The following is a 17,307-nucleotide window of genomic DNA, read 5'->3' as shown; positions in this document are numbered from 1 at the left end:
AAGGTGTCTGCTCGGTCTCTCCCGTGTCCAGCAGCGTTCTCCTCTCCCAATGAGGCTGCTGTCTGGACACTGCTTCAGACCCTCCCCCTGGGCCCTGTACTTCCTGGTAAAGTTAAAGATGGTGAATGGGGAGGTGACCAATTAGGAATCTGCTTTGTGTAAAGTTGCTTTGGTGGGAACACTGAGGTCATACCCAGGATCCGGAAAATTATAACCCAATAATTTCCCAGTTGGCATCACATTTCCTCCTCCTTCCCTGCCTTACCCTGTTAGACAGGCGAGAGAGAAATGTCTCAATGTGTTTGTATCGACCCAGCTGCTTCAACTGTGTTATTGTTGGTGAAGCTAATGTTCTGGTTTATCTTTTCCATTTTAGTCCGATTCTCCACCATGCAGCGCCTGGGACTCTGGTGGAAATGGTAAGTGAAGATTGTTTTAAAATGCTGACATCACTCAATACTGGAATGTGTAAATGAGGGAATGATTCTCATGATTAATAATTCTCCAATACAGGCTCCTTCGATCAGGATGGATGTAACACCCCCATGAGCAGACTGGGGAACAGAGTGGATACAATCACTTGTAGATGTGACCGTCTGGGTTTCTTCTTTGCCCTAACACTGGAATCGAAGGTATGAATCGTGCTCATCTCCACACTGTAAATAAACTCCAATATAAGGTTCAATTGGCCTGGAAAGTGAGACTGTTATCACATTCTTACTGCAGTTCAATACAGCTCTGCCCAAGTCTTGAACATGCCTTTGCAAAATATTCTGTAGCTCTCCCACCCCAGTCTCGATGTTTATTTTTAATCTGTTTAAAAACCAGCAATGTAACAATATTTCAGCCTCTCAGTTCAGATGAACCTCCTGCTTGAAATCCCGTTCTGACTTTGATCTCAGTGCCCATACATGGATTTTCAATGGGCCTCCCAACTCTGCTGCAGTGTCTGAGCTCCCGCTAGTGCAGACAAACCAGGGAAATCAGTCATGTTTTTTCATTCTCTCCCAGGATGCAGGTGTTGTTGGATGGGCCAACGATAGTTCCCTGTCCCTAATTGCTCTGGAGAAGTTGGTTGTGTGCTGCCTACTTGAACCTCCATAATGTTTATCCCCACAATGCTGACAGGAGGGGAGTTCTGGGAGTTTTACTCAGTGGCTGTGAACGAATGGTGATTTATTACCAGATCAGATGGTGTGTGGCTTGAAGGGTAACTTGCAGACGGTGCTGATTTCATTCACCTTCTGGCATCATCCTTCTTGATGATGGATGGAGCAGGTTTGAAAGGTGATTTTCAAGGAGTTTTGGGGTGAGTTAATCCAATAAATGGTACTTACTGCTCCCACTGTGAGCCTGAGCTGCACGTAGTGAGTGTTGAAGGTGGTGGATGTGATGCCAACCAAGTGGTTTCCTTTATCCTGCGAACTGCCAAGCTTCTAGAATGTTGTTCCTCATTCAGAATTCTCCCGAGATGAACATACGGGCAAATGTTTTATTGACATTAATTTTAAGACAGCTCGAATATAATAACAGAAATGTGTTGCTGAGTCTGAGTTTTGGGCCCCATATCGAAGGAAGGGTATTGGAGGAGGTCTCGAGGAGGCTTAAAAGAATGATCCCAAGGATAAAGGGCTTGTCCCAAATGGAGCAAATGGGAACTCTGGGAACATACTCAATGGCATGTAGTCGGATGAGGGGGATCTGACTGAAACGTGATACTAAGAGGCCTGGATTGAGCGGATATGGAGAAATTGTTTCCACCAATAGGAGATTAGGAATTGGGGGCACAGCCTCAGGGTGAAGGGACGACCATTTAGATGAGGAGGAATTTCTGCTGCCAGAGGGTGCTGAAGCTGTGGATCTCATTGCCCAAGTGTCTTTAAGATAGAGATGGACAGGTTCTTGATCAGTAAGGGAGTAAGGGTTATGGGGAGCAGGCAGGAGAATGTGGTTGAGGAACAGGCCAGCCATGATTGAATGCTAGAGCTGATTCAATGGGCTGAATGGCCTCATTCTACCCCTGTCTTGGGGGGCCTCAGCAGGACATTTCTGCTCTCGTAATCTTGCCCTCTCGAAGTGAATGCTAATATTGCATTTGCCTTCCTCACTGTCAGATTTGATACATAATCCCCACATCTAAGTAAATAGAAGTATGATCTATGCAATCTATCAAGGCCAATTTCATTTTAAGATCTGAACTGTCCAGTCCCGTCATCAGCTGGAACCACAGTAAGGACAAGTGGAGAGTATCCCATCAGAATGCTGAGGTGTGCCTTGTAGACAGGCTTACGAGTGCAGAGGTGAGTCACTCACAGCAGAATACCGAGCCGCTGACCTGCTCTCACAGCCACAGGACTGATATAGCTGATCAGTCCCATTTCTGGTCAGGGGTAAGCCCATGATGTTATATGGGGGGGGGGGGTGGGGGAAGTCAACAATAGTAATGGCTTGAAAGTTCGATTCTCTCTTGTTGGAGATGATTATTGTCTGACAGTTAGTGTGAATGTTATCTGCCACTTAATTTCCTTCAAACATTTGTTTTCTCTCTTATCTCCCAATTCATTCTCAAATTTATTGATTTTTTTTCATTCACCTCCTCTGGTCAGTGCAGTTATCTTTGTTTCAGAGTTATCTGTAAATTCCAGACACAAGTTTGACCAGTTTACATGGCAATTCCGTTCATTTCAAAACTTTTCCTCCATAGGTTACTAATTGGTCCTAAATCTGTTCCTTAAAAATCTCTTTGCCTGTTGTAAAGTCTGGATATTGTCTTTCACACTGAATATCTCATCATTCGTGTTTCCCAGTTTGCATCAGCATTTCGAACTTTAATTGTTCTTTTCATGTCAAAGCATCAGTAATCCATCCGCCCTGGTTTTTAATTCTGCACTCAGCCAACTATTCTGAGCCATCAGCAATTCCTTCTCCTATTCACGGTATTTGTCACACGATCTCAGAGAAGTTTTTGACATTTGAGTTTTAAAGTGAAGATCAATCTTTGTTGAATTTGCTTCCACGTGTTTATCATTGAGACATTGTACGTTCTCGCTCAAGTACTGTCGTTCCTGTGACTGATGCTGAAGTGCTCTCACCAGTTTGTATTTTCTTCAGCAAATTCACCATTTCAGCACAAAATTGGTTCACCACTTGATCAGCTTTTCCTTTAACTGTCATTATCAGCAATAGGCTGCTTGGGTTTGGCCTCAGTAATTGTGGAGAGTTTGGATAAGACCAACATGATCAGGAGCTGCAAGAAGACACTCATCAATGACACTGTCCCAGTGTCTCTCAAAAGATGAATTTGTTCCTTTGTTTTGTTGGAGAGGAAAGGGAATACTTCTCACTGAGAGATAAAACCTCTGTAACCTCCCGTAATCTGGCTAAATTCAATGGAGTTCAAGGAAATATTTCCTTATCTATCCTGAGGTACATTCTCTATTCTAGAAGGTTCTGGGAGAACATGCTGCTCTTCTGTTGCCTCTGGTTTATGGGTCCATTTCCAGCAATCAGTGCAATGTTGTTCCTGTGTTACATCTTGTTTCAAAAGAAACATAGGCTTTTGGACTTCACTCCCACTCTCAGCATCTCTCAGTTTGACTTGAGGAGAGTGTCCTTTTGGGTGGAAATTTCTGCTCCCTTGAGTGGCATGGGAAATGGTAAGAAAATTGGGAAAATACAGAGAGAATGGAAAAATCAGGTCCTCAATGTTGGGAATAACATTTCCAGTTTTCCCAACAGTTCACACAGCAAATTCTGAATCTTGCACATGAGCGGTCACCATTTCATTTCTATGAAGTTGCATCTCATTATCAGCCCCAATCCCATCACTGTATGCAGCTTCCAGTTCTCCTCCCTGTCCCTGAGAAACTAGATGACACCAATTCAAACTAAACTACATGGATGTCACTGCGGTTACCTGGCAACTGCAGCTTATTGCCTCCTTCTCCATGCCTTTGGACAACTCCATCTTTCCCTCATTTCACCACATGCTCCATGGACACTGTCCTCTTCCACCCTTGATCCATGCAAGTGGGCATCACCAAACACCCAGCCTCAGCACATCATCACGGCTGCTTTTAGACAAAACACACACCTCGTCACCCCCTTCAGACTTCACTTTCGAGCTCAGGGATGCTAATGAGCTGCTTGCTTCTGCCAGTTACTTTGCAGACAGGGACACATATGAATCTCATACATCTCCAAATGATGTATGTGCTGGCTCAGTCAAGCAGCCTGAACAGTGGGATTCTCCCTTAGAGCTGGTTTCTCCCAGGTACAGGGTGATATAGAGTGCACCCATCTTGCTCTGATCATTTCCTATCACCAGCCGGTAAACATCGGCAACCGAAAAGGTTCCCACTTCATCAACTCCATCAAAAGCTGATGACACCTTTACAAAAGGCTCAGACTGAGGCAGAACAGCGACACGACACTGTCCATGTTTCCACCAGGGCCATAATGGAACTGATCATAGACCTGTTGACGTTGGTAATACTGTCCAATGAAGAAAGATTGAAAAACAATTGGTCTTTATTCTCTAGAGTTTCAAAGAATAAGAAATGATTTCACTGAAAAATGCAAAATAGTTAAAGGGATAGACTGGGTTGATGTGGGTGAAAGGTTACCCCTAGTGGGGGGGGTCTAGAACCAGGAACAATTGAAAAATAAGGGGGATGCCACTTCGGTGTGAATGAGGAGAATTGTTTTTAGTCAGAGGTTTGTGAACCTTTGGAACTCTCAGTCTTCCAAAGAATTCTCCGCAGAAGGATGTGGAGAATCCAGATTTGAGTATGTTTAAGGGAGAGATTGATACATTTCTGGTGGTCACTAATATGGGGATAGGGTGAGTAAAGGACTTTTGAAATGTTCAATCAGCTATGATCATACTGAAGGGCAGGGCAGTTTCAATGGGCTGAATGGCCATCTTTGCCTCCTGCGTTCCTGTGAGGCTTTGCTGCCTGGACTGCTCCTGTTGGGACTTAGAGTCTAACCAGAAAGGGTGTGCAACTTCATTGAGGAAGTTTCTGAGGAGGAAGATGAGGATCAGGACATTGACAAGGAGAGGTGCCCAAGGAAGCATGATAGAGCTATGTTTCATCAAGCTCGAGGAAATAACTGAAACCTGCTTCCAGGATGAATGTGCTGGGTTTTCAACTTCCTTTCATTCTCGGTGAGGTGTATGGTAAGACACCCCAGGTCAGTATGTGTGGAGCAGACAATTTCTGTACTACTTGAACTTGTCTGTTAATGAAGAAATGGTTTGTTCTTCATGTGATTGTCTGCTTGCTCTCTTCAGGTGCTTCCACCTTCCAGTATCTGCAGTAATTCTGATGCTATCTGCAGTCGAGGAGTTGGGTGCTTCTGAGAGAATGAGTAAGGCTTGGCCATCACAGCTTCTTTCTCCCTTGGGATATCTGAAAAGGCTGCTCACCTCTTACTAGCTCCAACAGCCACACAGACAATGAAGCCGACACTTTGAGAATGCAAAGGAGCATATTTTTAGAGAAATGCACTGATGTGTCATCCCTGTCACCCATACGCCCTCAGTGCAGTTTTTAATTTCCTTTCCATCTCAGTCCAATGTCTCAGTGCAGTCCGGCCTTCTGCTGCTGGGATAGGGGCAATGTTCTCTGTAGCCGGTCTTGTTAGCCTGGAAGACTTGGTTGGTCACCCAAATCAGGGATATTTGATTCTAGAGGGCCCAGGTTAGCTAAGATTGTCCTGCCGGGTTATAGGCTCATCCCTCTTGGCTTGGACTTCAGTAGGTATTAGCATCAGAGGCAGGGGGGAGGTGAAGGGGCCAGACACCACTAGACTGTCCTGAGAAGCTGCGGGAGGTCTCATGTGGGACTCCTTCTCCAGTGGGTGTCTGCTGGCACCATCCTGTCTCCCTGAGAGGAAGAAGGATCTGGAATGAGGTTGTGGTCCCTCATCCCCCTTTGGCTTTGCCATTGATGCTGAGAGCCGATAGCTACACTAATGGAATTCAGGCCTGGGTGTATAAGCAGCAGACACTTGGTGTGCAGGACCTGGGTTTCCAGAGCAGTCACCAGCCTGTCCATGGTGCCAGAGCTAGCATTGGTGCACTCATCCATCCTTGGATTCACTTTCCTGCCTGCTGCAGACAAGCTTGAATACTGTTGCTGGATGTTTCTCTGCATGTTGCTGATCTCCTTTAATTGCTGAGAACAGAGGGTCATATTGGAACTGATCATAGACCTGTTGACGTTGGTAATACTGTCCAATGAAGAAAGATTGAAAAACAATTGGTCTTTATTCTCTAGAGTTTCAAAGAATAAGAAATGATTTCACTGAAAAATGCAAAATAGTTAAAGGGATAGACTGGGTTGATGTGGGTGAAAGGTTACCCCTAGTGGGGGGGGTCTAGAACCAGGAACAATTGAAAAATAAGGGGGATGCCACTTCGGTGTGAATGAGGAGAATTGTTTTTAGTCAGAGGTTTGTGAACCTTTGGAACTCTCAGTCTTCCAAAGAATTCTCCGCAGAAGGATGTGGAGAATCCAGATTTGAGTATGTTTAAGGGAGAGATTGATACATTTCTGGTGGTCACTAATATGGGGATAGGGTGAGTAAAGGACTTTTGAAATGTTCAATCAGCTATGATCATACTGAAGGGCAGGGCAGTTTCAATGGGCTGAATGGCCATCTTTGCCTCCTGCGTTCCTGTGAGGCTTTGCTGCCTGGACTGCTCCTGTTGGGACTTAGAGTCTAACCAGAAAGGGTGTGCAACTTCATTGAGGAAGTTTCTGAGGAGGAAGATGAGGATCAGGACATTGACAAGGAGAGGTGCCCAAGGAAGCATGATAGAGCTATGTTTCATCAAGCTCGAGGAAATAACTGAAACCTGCTTCCAGGATGAATGTGCTGGGTTTTCAACTTCCTTTCATTCTCGGTGAGGTGTATGGTAAGACACCCCAGGTCAGTATGTGTGGAGCAGACAATTTCTGTACTACTTGAACTTGTCTGTTAATGAAGAAATGGTTTGTTCTTCATGTGATTGTCTGCTTGCTCTCTTCAGGTGCTTCCACCTTCCAGTATCTGCAGTAATTCTGATGCTATCTGCAGTCGAGGAGTTGGGTGCTTCTGAGAGAATGAGTAAGGCTTGGCCATCACAGCTTCTTTCTCCCTTGGGATATCTGAAAAGGCTGCTCACCTCTTACTAGCTCCAACAGCCACACAGACAATGAAGCCGACACTTTGAGAATGCAAAGGAGCATATTTTTAGAGAAATGCACTGATGTGTCATCCCTGTCACCCATACGCCCTCAGTGCAGTTTTTAATTTCCTTTCCATCTCAGTCCAATGTCTCAGTGCAGTCCGGCCTTCTGCTGCTGGGATAGGGGCAATGTTCTCTGTAGCCGGTCTTGTTAGCCTGGAAGACTTGGTTGGTCACCCAAATCAGGGATATTTGATTCTAGAGGGCCCAGGTTAGCTAAGATTGTCCTGCCGGGTTATAGGCTCATCCCTCTTGGCTTGGACTTCAGTAGGTATTAGCATCAGAGGCAGGGGGGAGGTGAAGGGGCCAGACACCACTAGACTGTCCTGAGAAGCTGCGGGAGGTCTCATGTGGGACTCCTTCTCCAGTGGGTGTCTGCTGGCACCATCCTGTCTCCCTGAGAGGAAGAAGGATCTGGAATGAGGTTGTGGTCCCTCATCCCCCTTTGGCTTTGCCATTGATGCTGAGAGCCGATAGCTACACTAATGGAATTCAGGCCTGGGTGTATAAGCAGCAGACACTTGGTGTGCAGGACCTGGGTTTCCAGAGCAGTCACCAGCCTGTCCATGGTGCCAGAGCTAGCATTGGTGCACTCATCCATCCTTGGATTCACTTTCCTGCCTGCTGCAGACAAGCTTGTATACTGTTGCTGGATGTTTCTCTGCATGTTGCTGATCTCCTTTAATTGCTGAGAACAGAGGGTCATATTCTGCCTGGTGTTGTGCAGGTGCCTGGTCTCCAGTTCTCTCCTGACCAGTGACCTGGGACATTTCTTCCTCGGCCAACTGTGGGACAGCACAATGATGTGCTCACCAGACTGTGCTCCTATCTCTAATCTCGAAAGTGTACCCACTGAGATGAAAGTCTGAGCTGGTACAGGGTGCAGTGAAAGCCTTGCTGGGACATCCTCTGAGCACTCAGCAGCATCCTCTTCAGAGGTGGGGTTCGAACTGAAGCACTCCAGTCTGTGTCTCTTCTTTGTGGTGGTTTGCTGGGTCTCACAAGAGCCTGCATAAGAGAAGAAAGGGAACTAATTGTGTGAAAGGACGAAAGGTCGGTGCGTATTGAGAACGTGTTGGCGCTGGCAATAACGAGAAAGCAGCACAGCACGGCCCAATCAAACTGGAGGGGAAGTGGTGGGAAAGTGGGAATGTAACTGGATTAGTAATGCTGAACCCCAGGTCGGTCTTCTGGGGACATGGTTTTCAATCACACCATGGCTGTTTGTCAGGTTTGCCAGGGAGATTGGAGGAGCTGAATGTTATTTAATGAAGAAAGCCTGTCGAAAACTACAAAAGAGGGTTTTGGTAGTTCTCTTCCAGGAATCTCAAAATGTCAGTGTGTAAGTTCAGAAGGTAATAGGAAAGGCCAATGGAATGTTGCTCCTTATTTCAAAGGGAATGAAGTGTAAAAATAAGGAAGACTTGTTAAAATGAAACTGGGCACCTGCTGGAACACACCAAGAAGACAGTGAACAGTTTGGTCCCCTACTCTAAGGAAAGATGTACGGGCATTGGAGATAGTCCCGAAATGTTCACTGTGTGGGTCCCAAGGAAAAGGGGGTGCAGGAGCAGAGGGTCTTGGGTGTTTAGGTGCACAGATCATTGAAGGTGGTGGGACAAGTGGAGAGAGCAGTTGAAGCCCACAGTATTCTCACCTGTATTAGTAGGGGCATGGAGTACAAGAACAGGGAGGCAATGTTGAACTTGTATAATTCATTGGTTAGACCACAAGTAAAGTATTGTTTGGAGATGTGGGCATATTATTATAGAAAGGATGTGAGTACATTGGAGAGAATGCAGAAGTAATTTACAAGAATACGTCCAGGAATGAGGAATGACAGTGATGGGAATAGATTGAAGAAGTTGACACTGTTCTCGTTCGAGAGAGGATGGCTGAGAGGAGATTTGATAGAGGCTTTTGAAACCGAGTGGGCTGGATGGAGCCCACAGGGAGAAACTGCTCCTGCTTGTGAAAGGTACAAGGACAAGAGGGCAGAGAGTTTAAGGGATGGGCAAATCAAACAGGGGTGATGGGAGAACAAACAAACACATTTTCACTGAGTGAAGAGTTAGAGTATGGAATGTACTGCCTGGAAATGTGGTGCAGGCAGGTTCAATTGATGCCTTCAACAGGGCGTTAGCTGGTTATTTGGATCAAAATCATATGCAAGGTTATGGGGAGGAGGCAGGAGATTGGGATGAGGTAATGATGCTTGTTTGAAGAGGTGTGCAAGCACAATGGGCCAAATGGCCTCATTCTGCATTGTAAGAATTCTGTGATTCTGTACGGAGGGATATCGCTATGACAAGAAGTTAAGGAGGTTTTGCCTGTACTTGAGGTCTCACAGATTGGGAGATGACCTTGTTGAAACATTTCAGGTTATGGGGGTTTGACAGGCTAGATGCTGAGGGTTATTTCTCTTCGTGAAAGCGTTCAGGGGCAGAGGGAATAATCTCAGGGTAAGGTGTGTCCGTTTAAGACAGAGACGATGAGGAATGTCTTTTCTCCGAGGCACTGGTCGTATGAAACTATTTACTGCAGAGGCCTGGAGAGCCTGAGCCATAAAGTGTATTAAAGACTGAGTTAGACAGATTTTTATTCAATGAAAGAGTTAAGAATTATTGGAGAAAGGTCGGGAAGTGGAAGTGAGGATGATCACATCACCCTTGAACTTATTGAATCACAGAGCAGATACGATGGGCCAAATGGCCTCCTTCTGCTCCAATGTATGATGATCTTATTAAATTGTGGAACAGGCCCAAATGCCTGTCTGTCCTGCTCCTGCTCCATGTCCATCTGTTTATATGTTTCCCTGCCTGCTAGGCCTCAATGTTTAACAGGTACATCTGGAACCTCCACCAGACTGGGAAGGCTGAATAGGGCCCCAGTGAGAGCTGTATTAAAGCTTCAATTTTAAATGTTTGGATTTCCTTCAGCAGTCCAATACTTGATCTCAGCCTGAGCCCCTGGTTAGCCCCAGTTCCACTCCTGTTAATGTGGGATTCCCCTCCGATCAGGGATAGATAGAGCAGTTTCACAATAGCACCCACTGAAGGGCTAAGACTTGGGAATTCTCACATTTGGAGTCTGCGGACTGACACTTTGTGATAATAATGATCACGTTTTAGTCACCATTGAAGTATTTAAACATTTATCCAAGACACAATGATGCTTGGGGACTGATCAAGTACAGGGACATTCTGGAATGTTCCCTGATCTCCTTTCACTTGCTCAAAACCAATTACACTTCTCATTTTTCTGTGCTCTGATGACAGGTAGAGACATGAAGATGTTTAACATTTCCATGTTGGAGATGAATCAATCTGTGAAATACTTATAGTATGAATCTTTAATTTAGGATGATCTGTTGCAATATTTTTACCATATTTCTTTACAGGACATTTTTGCCTTTTTTCCAAGTGGTGACCCATTTAAAATTACAACACAGAGTAACCTTTCCAATCATGTCAGTGTCACTACCCCAGTGACAGGCAGACCCTGTGAAACACCCCCGGTAAGACAGAATTATCCTTCAGTATCTCAATTCCATTATTTATAAACATCGATTTGATTGAAAAATATCTCACGTATGAATTTCCACTTTAGGAATCATCCTCCAGCCTGTCCTCTTCAGCAGGTAAATGAACTTTATCATAAAATCGACTATTCAGTTTTGGGAATTGTGCTACAGTGATGGCTGTATTAGTGCAGAACTTGCTGGATGGAAGCACAGTGGGAGAAAGACCACTGTAACAGCAGATTGTGGAAATATCTTGTTTGAATTTTCTTATAAAACACAGCCCCCATTTATCTCTCCACCCTGGAGGCTCTCTGCTTCTATTCCCGATGAAGGACTTTTGCCTGAAATGTCAATTTTCCTGCTCCCCGGATGCTGCCTGACCTGCTGTTCTTTTCCAGCACCACTATAATCTAAACCACAGTTCCAATGATTTCAGCTTTATGGTGTATCCATTGTTTTACTGCAAATGTAGAGCAACCTGCTGTTAGTTTCCAAAGTCTTCAGAATAGAATTAAATATGAGATAATGATGGCAATGGTATTTTATATTCAGGATACTTCCCCTCAGGAGTCCACCAATCTCACTAACTTGGTGTAGTCTTCCCCCGAACCTGTCTCTCCCCCCTCCCACCAGATCCTGTTGATTTTCACTCATGCACTGCTCTGCATCAACCATCATTCCCCTCAGCTTTCACAGTAACCTTCAGCCAGAAGTGCTGAGTGGATGATCCATCTTGGCCTCCTCCAGTGGCCCCCAGCGTTAGAGATACCAATCTTCAGCCAATTCAGTTCCCTCCACATAATATCAAGGGATGGCTGGAAATGCTGGATTCTGCAAATGACCTGACAAAATTTTTTGATTACTTACAGTGTGGAAACAGGTCCTTTGGCCCAACCCCCCAAAGCACAACCCACCCCCTACATTTACCCCTTCACCTAACACTACGGGCAATTTAGCATGGCCAATTCACCTGACCTGCACATCTTTGGACTGTGGGAGGAAACCGGAGCACCCAAAGGAAACCCACGCAGACACGGGGAGAATGTGCAAACTCCACACAGACAGTTATCTGAGGCGGGGATTGAACCCGGGTCTCTGGCGCTGTGAGGCAGCAGTGCTAACCACTGTGCCACCGTGCCGCCCACAATCAGATGAAGAACAAACATATGAAGAACAAATCATATCGCACTAATCCTCATCCTAACCACCGTGCCGCCCACAAATAGTACAATAGTACTGGCAATAGCGCTGAAGACTTGTGTTCCAGAACGTGCGACATCCCTAGCTAAGCTGTTCCAGTACAGTAACAAAACTGGGATCTACACAATAAAATGGAAATTTGCCCAGGCATTTCCTGCACATAAAAGGTAAGTCAAATCCAATTCTCGACCATCAGGAAAGTGATGGAAGGTGTCCATCAACAGTGCTATCCAGCAGCACCTGCCCAGTAACGCCGAGTTTAGGTTCCACCAGGCCATTCAGCTCCTGACCTCATTACAGCATTGGCTCAAAAATGGACAAAAAAACTGAATTCCAATGGTGAGGTAAGAGTGACAGTCCTTGATATCAAGGCTGCATTCAACCAAGTGTGGCATCAAGGAGTCCTAGCAAAACTGGAATTAGTGGGCATCAGGAGGCAAAATCTTTGGTATTTAGAGTCATCCCTTGACACGTAGGAAGATGCTCGTGGTTGTTCGAGGTCAGTCATCTTAGCTCCAGGACATCTCTGTACACATTCCTCAGAGTAGTGTCCTCGGCCCAAACATCTTCAGCTGCTTCATCAATGATCTTCCCTCCATCACCAAGTCAGAACTGGGGGTGTTTGCCAATGCTCAATGTTCAACACCATTCATGACTCCTCAGATACTGAAGCAGCCCAAGTTCAAATGTAACAAGATCTGGACAATATCCAGGCTTGGACTGACATGTTTCAAGCCACACAAATGCGAGGGTGTGACCATCACCAAGAAGACACAATCTATCCCCCACTCCTCGACATTCAATGATGTTCCCATCACTGAATGCTCCACCATCAACATCCTGGGGTTATCATTAACCAGCAACTCAACTGGACTCACCACATTAACACAGTGGCTACAAGAGCAGGTCAGAGGCTGTGACGAGTAACTCCTGACTCCGCAAAGCCTGTCCACCATCTGCAAGGTACAAATCAGGAGTGTGAGCGAATATTCCCCACTTACCTGGATGGGTGCAGCCCCAAAGATGCTCAACAAGCTTGACACCATCCAGGATAAAGCAGCCCGCTTAATCCCCACTAAATCTAAGACCATCCACTCCCTCCATCACTGATGCTCAGTAGCAGCAGTGTGAACTATCTACAAGATGCACTGCAGAAATTCACCAAAGATCCTCAGACAGCACCTTCCAAACCCACAACCACACCCATCTGGAAGGACAAGGGCAGCACAGACATGGGAACAACACCACCTGCATATTTCTCACCAAGCCACTCACCATCGTGACTTGGAAATATATCACCATTCCTTCACCATCGCTGGGTCAAAATCCTGGAATTCCCTCCCTAATGGCATTGGGGGTCAACCCACAGCAGGTGGACTGGTTCAAGAAGACAGCTCACCCCCACGTTCTCAAGGGCAGCTGGGACGGGCAATAAATGCCGGCCAGCCAGCAACGCCCACATCCCCCAAATGAATAAATAAATAAAGAGCCCTTTCTTACATTACCCACGGGCTTATGACTAAACACCCTCTCCTCCTTTCAAAGAAACATCTGAACAAAGGTTTCCAATTCCCCAATTCTAGTTGCGAGTTTTGGGTAATTTCTTGTTATTTCCTGTATTACTCCTGATAAAGTTCAAACCATTTTACTTGCTTATAGTTTGTTTCCTTCATATTCCGTCATCGTGCAGGTAACAATCCCATTCCCCAGAATTTGGATCCCAACCAAATGTGCCGTGACATGATGCAGCAACTACTTTCCCGGGAGAAAAATATGAACAACTCTGATTCAGTGAACAAATTCCTTGGGCAATGTGATGGTGTCATTCCTGACAGGGAGGTATCAGTGCTCATAAAATGTGATGTTCATCTGAGAACAGAATCTGTGGGATTGATTGGTCACACTGTGGTTAGCAGTGCTGCCTCCCAGCACCAGTTATCTCAGTTCAATTCCAGCCTTGGCTGACTGTCTGATTGGTGCAGACTCAATGGGCCATGTGGCACTGCAGGAGATCTGTGATTTTCAACTTGTTGCTAATCAGCTGTCTGTTATAGACACCGTCTAATTTTCACCTCCAATTAATGTACAATTCCAGTTTCAGCCCGGTGATTAAATTAAACATCTACGAGTAAGCGTTCATGTGAATGTTGTGTGGGGGTCAGGTGCTTACCTTTTGTCACGTGTTGGGTATTTCTCTCCTTTCCCTATGTTCCTGGTTCAGATCCTGGTTCAGGATAATTTCCACCCATCAAGGTCAGGTTCCATGTTGGCAGTGGTGAGCAGGTCTGTTAACATTGCTGATGGAATGGGGGCATTTGCAATATCACGAGAAGATGGAAGAATTTCTTTACATGTTCACCTTTTTAAAGCTCCCTTTTTTGTCTGTTTAAAGCTCCCTGATTGATCGCACTAATCCGTGATTAAAATGGTTAGTGCCTGACACACATGCCCAGTCCCTGGTAATGCTGGCTGCCAGACTCTGAGCACCCCCAGGGCTCACAGTATGAGAAATATATCTTGCTTCATTTCATCATTTACTGAATAATCCACAGTATGTTGTCCTGGATTTATTGAAGCACTTTACAGCATTTCCCCTGGAAAATCCTTCATGTGTCATCAACAAGGTCCCTCTGGTTATGAGCTTGTGGGGGTGACCCCTTTACGTTTTATTGTGGAGCCATGTACATGTTGCTCACTGCACAGATGTTGCCAGGCTGAATATTTCCAGCACTTTCTGCTTTTATTAAATTGTGTTTCTGTTGTAGTACAACACTGGAGAGAATACTCGCAGAGATAGAAATTGAAGGAGGAAATCAATCCTTCTCAACGCCAAATTACTTTGCTCACATTCAAAAAATAGAAGCTGAAAAGTTCCCAGGACTTCACTTTCCTCCATCAGATTTGGTGAGTGCTGTGTTTAGCTGGACATTGTAAGCAATGACTATCATGTGTTGGAAACTAACACCATTTTTAGAGAAAATGTTGTGAGAGGGCTTGAGAATCTTTCAGTGTAGTTATTTTAAACTGAAGTTAACCCTTCCTGTGAATTCACATTGATACTGTATTCTAGACTTATTTAATTCCACTCAATGTTTGTGAACTACCTCAGGGTCATACTTAATCCGATTCTGAACCTCTCCAAAGGTCCTCTTGAATTTGGCATCAGGAGATACATCACAATTGTTGATAATTTTTATTATTCACTTAGAGTTTGGAATTGAAAAACAATGTAAATTTATGGATGAAACCAATAAAGGTGGGGATTGCCACAAATGATCAGAAATCTAATAATTGTAGAATAGGCATAAAGTTTACAAACAAATATCAATACGTATAAACATGTGATACATATTTTGGTTTGAAAGATAAAGACATCATCTCTTACTTGAAAAACAAGAATTTAATTTGAGGACAGTAACAAAAGGATCTCAGCAGCAGTACACAGATAATTAGGGTGGCATGGTGGTTTGATGGATAGTACTGCTACCCCACAGCGTCATGGGCTTGGATTCGATCCCACCTTTGGGTGGCTGTCAGTGCGGAGTTTGCAGATTCTCCCCGTGTCTGTGTGAGTTTCCTTCAGGTGCTCAGGTTTCCTCCCACAGTCCAAAGTTGTGCAGGTTGCAAGGATTGACCGTGATAGTGTCCTGGGGTGTACAGGCTCGGTGGGTTAGCCATGGGAAATGTCGGTGTGTGCGTCTGGGTGAGATGCTCATTGGACGTTCGGTGTGAACTTGATGGGCCAAATGGCCTGCTCCCACAATGTTGGGATTCTATAAAAATGCAGGTTTTTAAGTTCAGAATAAAAGAATCATCGTGCTTAGTTCACATCTAGGTGAATAGACTGAAAAGGAAGGGAATTATGCAAAACTTATCTCAAATCTTGGTTAGATCACTCTTGGAGTCCTGTTTACTCCAAGAGAATGTGGAACTCACTACCAGGGGGAGGAATTGTAGTGAACTGCGGGGATGGATTGAAGGGGAGGTGAAGTACTGTACATCCATGTGGGAGAAGGGAATACAGCAAAGCTTTCTAAAGTGGGTTTGCAAATGCTCTGACAGAATGATGCAGCTTTACATTCTTCCATTTCCTCAATCTGTGGGTGTGGCCTTAATGATTCACCTTTGAGGCGTGGCTCCTGCAGCACTGACGTTGGCCAACCTTACACACTGTTTGAAAACTATGAGATTTCCTCAAACCTCTCTGACCTATACCTCTTGTTCCTACAGTCCCACATGCCTCCATTCTTCAACGTTTCCCCCTTCATTTAAAAGTCTTTGCCCTTCCCCTGCTCTATCGGTCTTCCCCAGCTCCACTGGCCCTGACATCTCCCATTCTCCCTGAATGGCCACAACAACTTTTCAGCCTTGTACAGGTGCCCTGGGTGGGACAGGTTCAGAACACTGGAACACAGGGTAAGTCTATTAGAGTTAGATATTGAAATCCCCGAATCCCCTTTTGGGAATAAAATCTGCTGTGTTTACCTGGTCTGCACTACATGTGACTCTTGTACAGGGCCGTGGTGAGGCCATACTGAGAATATTGTTGCAGTTTTGGTCTCCTTTTCTGAGGAAGGATATACTTGCTCTCGAGGGAGTGCAGTGAAGGTTTACCAGGCTGATTGCAGGGATGGCGGGACTGACACATGAGGAGAGATTGGCGAGGTTAGGATGGTTTTTGCTGGAATTCAGATGAGTGAGTGGGGAATCTCATAGAGACTTATAAAATTCTAACAGGACTAGACAGGGTAGATGCAGGAGGATGTTCCTGATGGTGGGTGTGTCCAGAACAAGGGTCACAGTCTGACGATTCAGGGTAGACCATTTAGGATGGAGATGAGGAGACATTCCTTCACCCAGACAGTGGTGAGCCTGTGGACTTCATTAGTACAGGAAGTAGTTGATGACAAAATGTTGAATGTATTCAAGAGGTGGGGACCAAAATACTACAGATGTGGTCTCACTAGCACCTTGTTCAGTTGCAGTAAGACTTCCCTACTCTTATATTCCAACTCCATTGAAATCAGGGCCAATATTGTATTAGACTTCCTGATTACCTGCTGCACCTGTGAGTGGGCTTGTTGTGTTTTGTGCACAAGTTTCCCCAAGTCCCCTTGTGTTGCAGCTTTCTGCAGGGTTTCTCCATTTAAATGACACTGTTTTGGTTTCCCTTCCAAAATGAACAGCTTTGCATTTTCTCACATTCTGCTCCATTTACCAACTTTGTGCCCACTCACTGAACCGATCAGTATTTCTGTATAAACTGTTCATCTCCCTCTGACAAGTTGCCTTTCCACCTATTTTCCTTCAGCATATTGTTCCTGATATTTCAGAGGACAGACTGTGA

General features: G+C 45.1%; 1 long non-coding RNA gene across 1 annotated transcript; it reads left to right on the top strand.

Annotated features, from left to right (window-relative positions):
• Positions 1–520: 520 nt before the first annotated feature.
• On the top strand, positions 521–10,904 carry LOC140496191 (uncharacterized). Its single transcript, XR_011964207.1, has 3 exons — positions 521–632; positions 10,638–10,754; positions 10,847–10,904. It is a non-coding gene; the product is annotated as an uncharacterized lncRNA (long non-coding RNA).
• Positions 10,905–17,307: the final 6,403 nt, after the last annotated feature.

Source organism: Chiloscyllium punctatum, chromosome 26 (genome assembly GCF_047496795.1).
Source record: "Chiloscyllium punctatum isolate Juve2018m chromosome 26, sChiPun1.3, whole genome shotgun sequence".
Classification (NCBI taxonomy): domain Eukaryota; kingdom Metazoa; phylum Chordata; class Chondrichthyes; order Orectolobiformes; family Hemiscylliidae; genus Chiloscyllium; species Chiloscyllium punctatum.
Note: the sequence above shows the minus strand (reverse complement) of the source record. Positions and strands in the feature narration are given on the sequence as shown.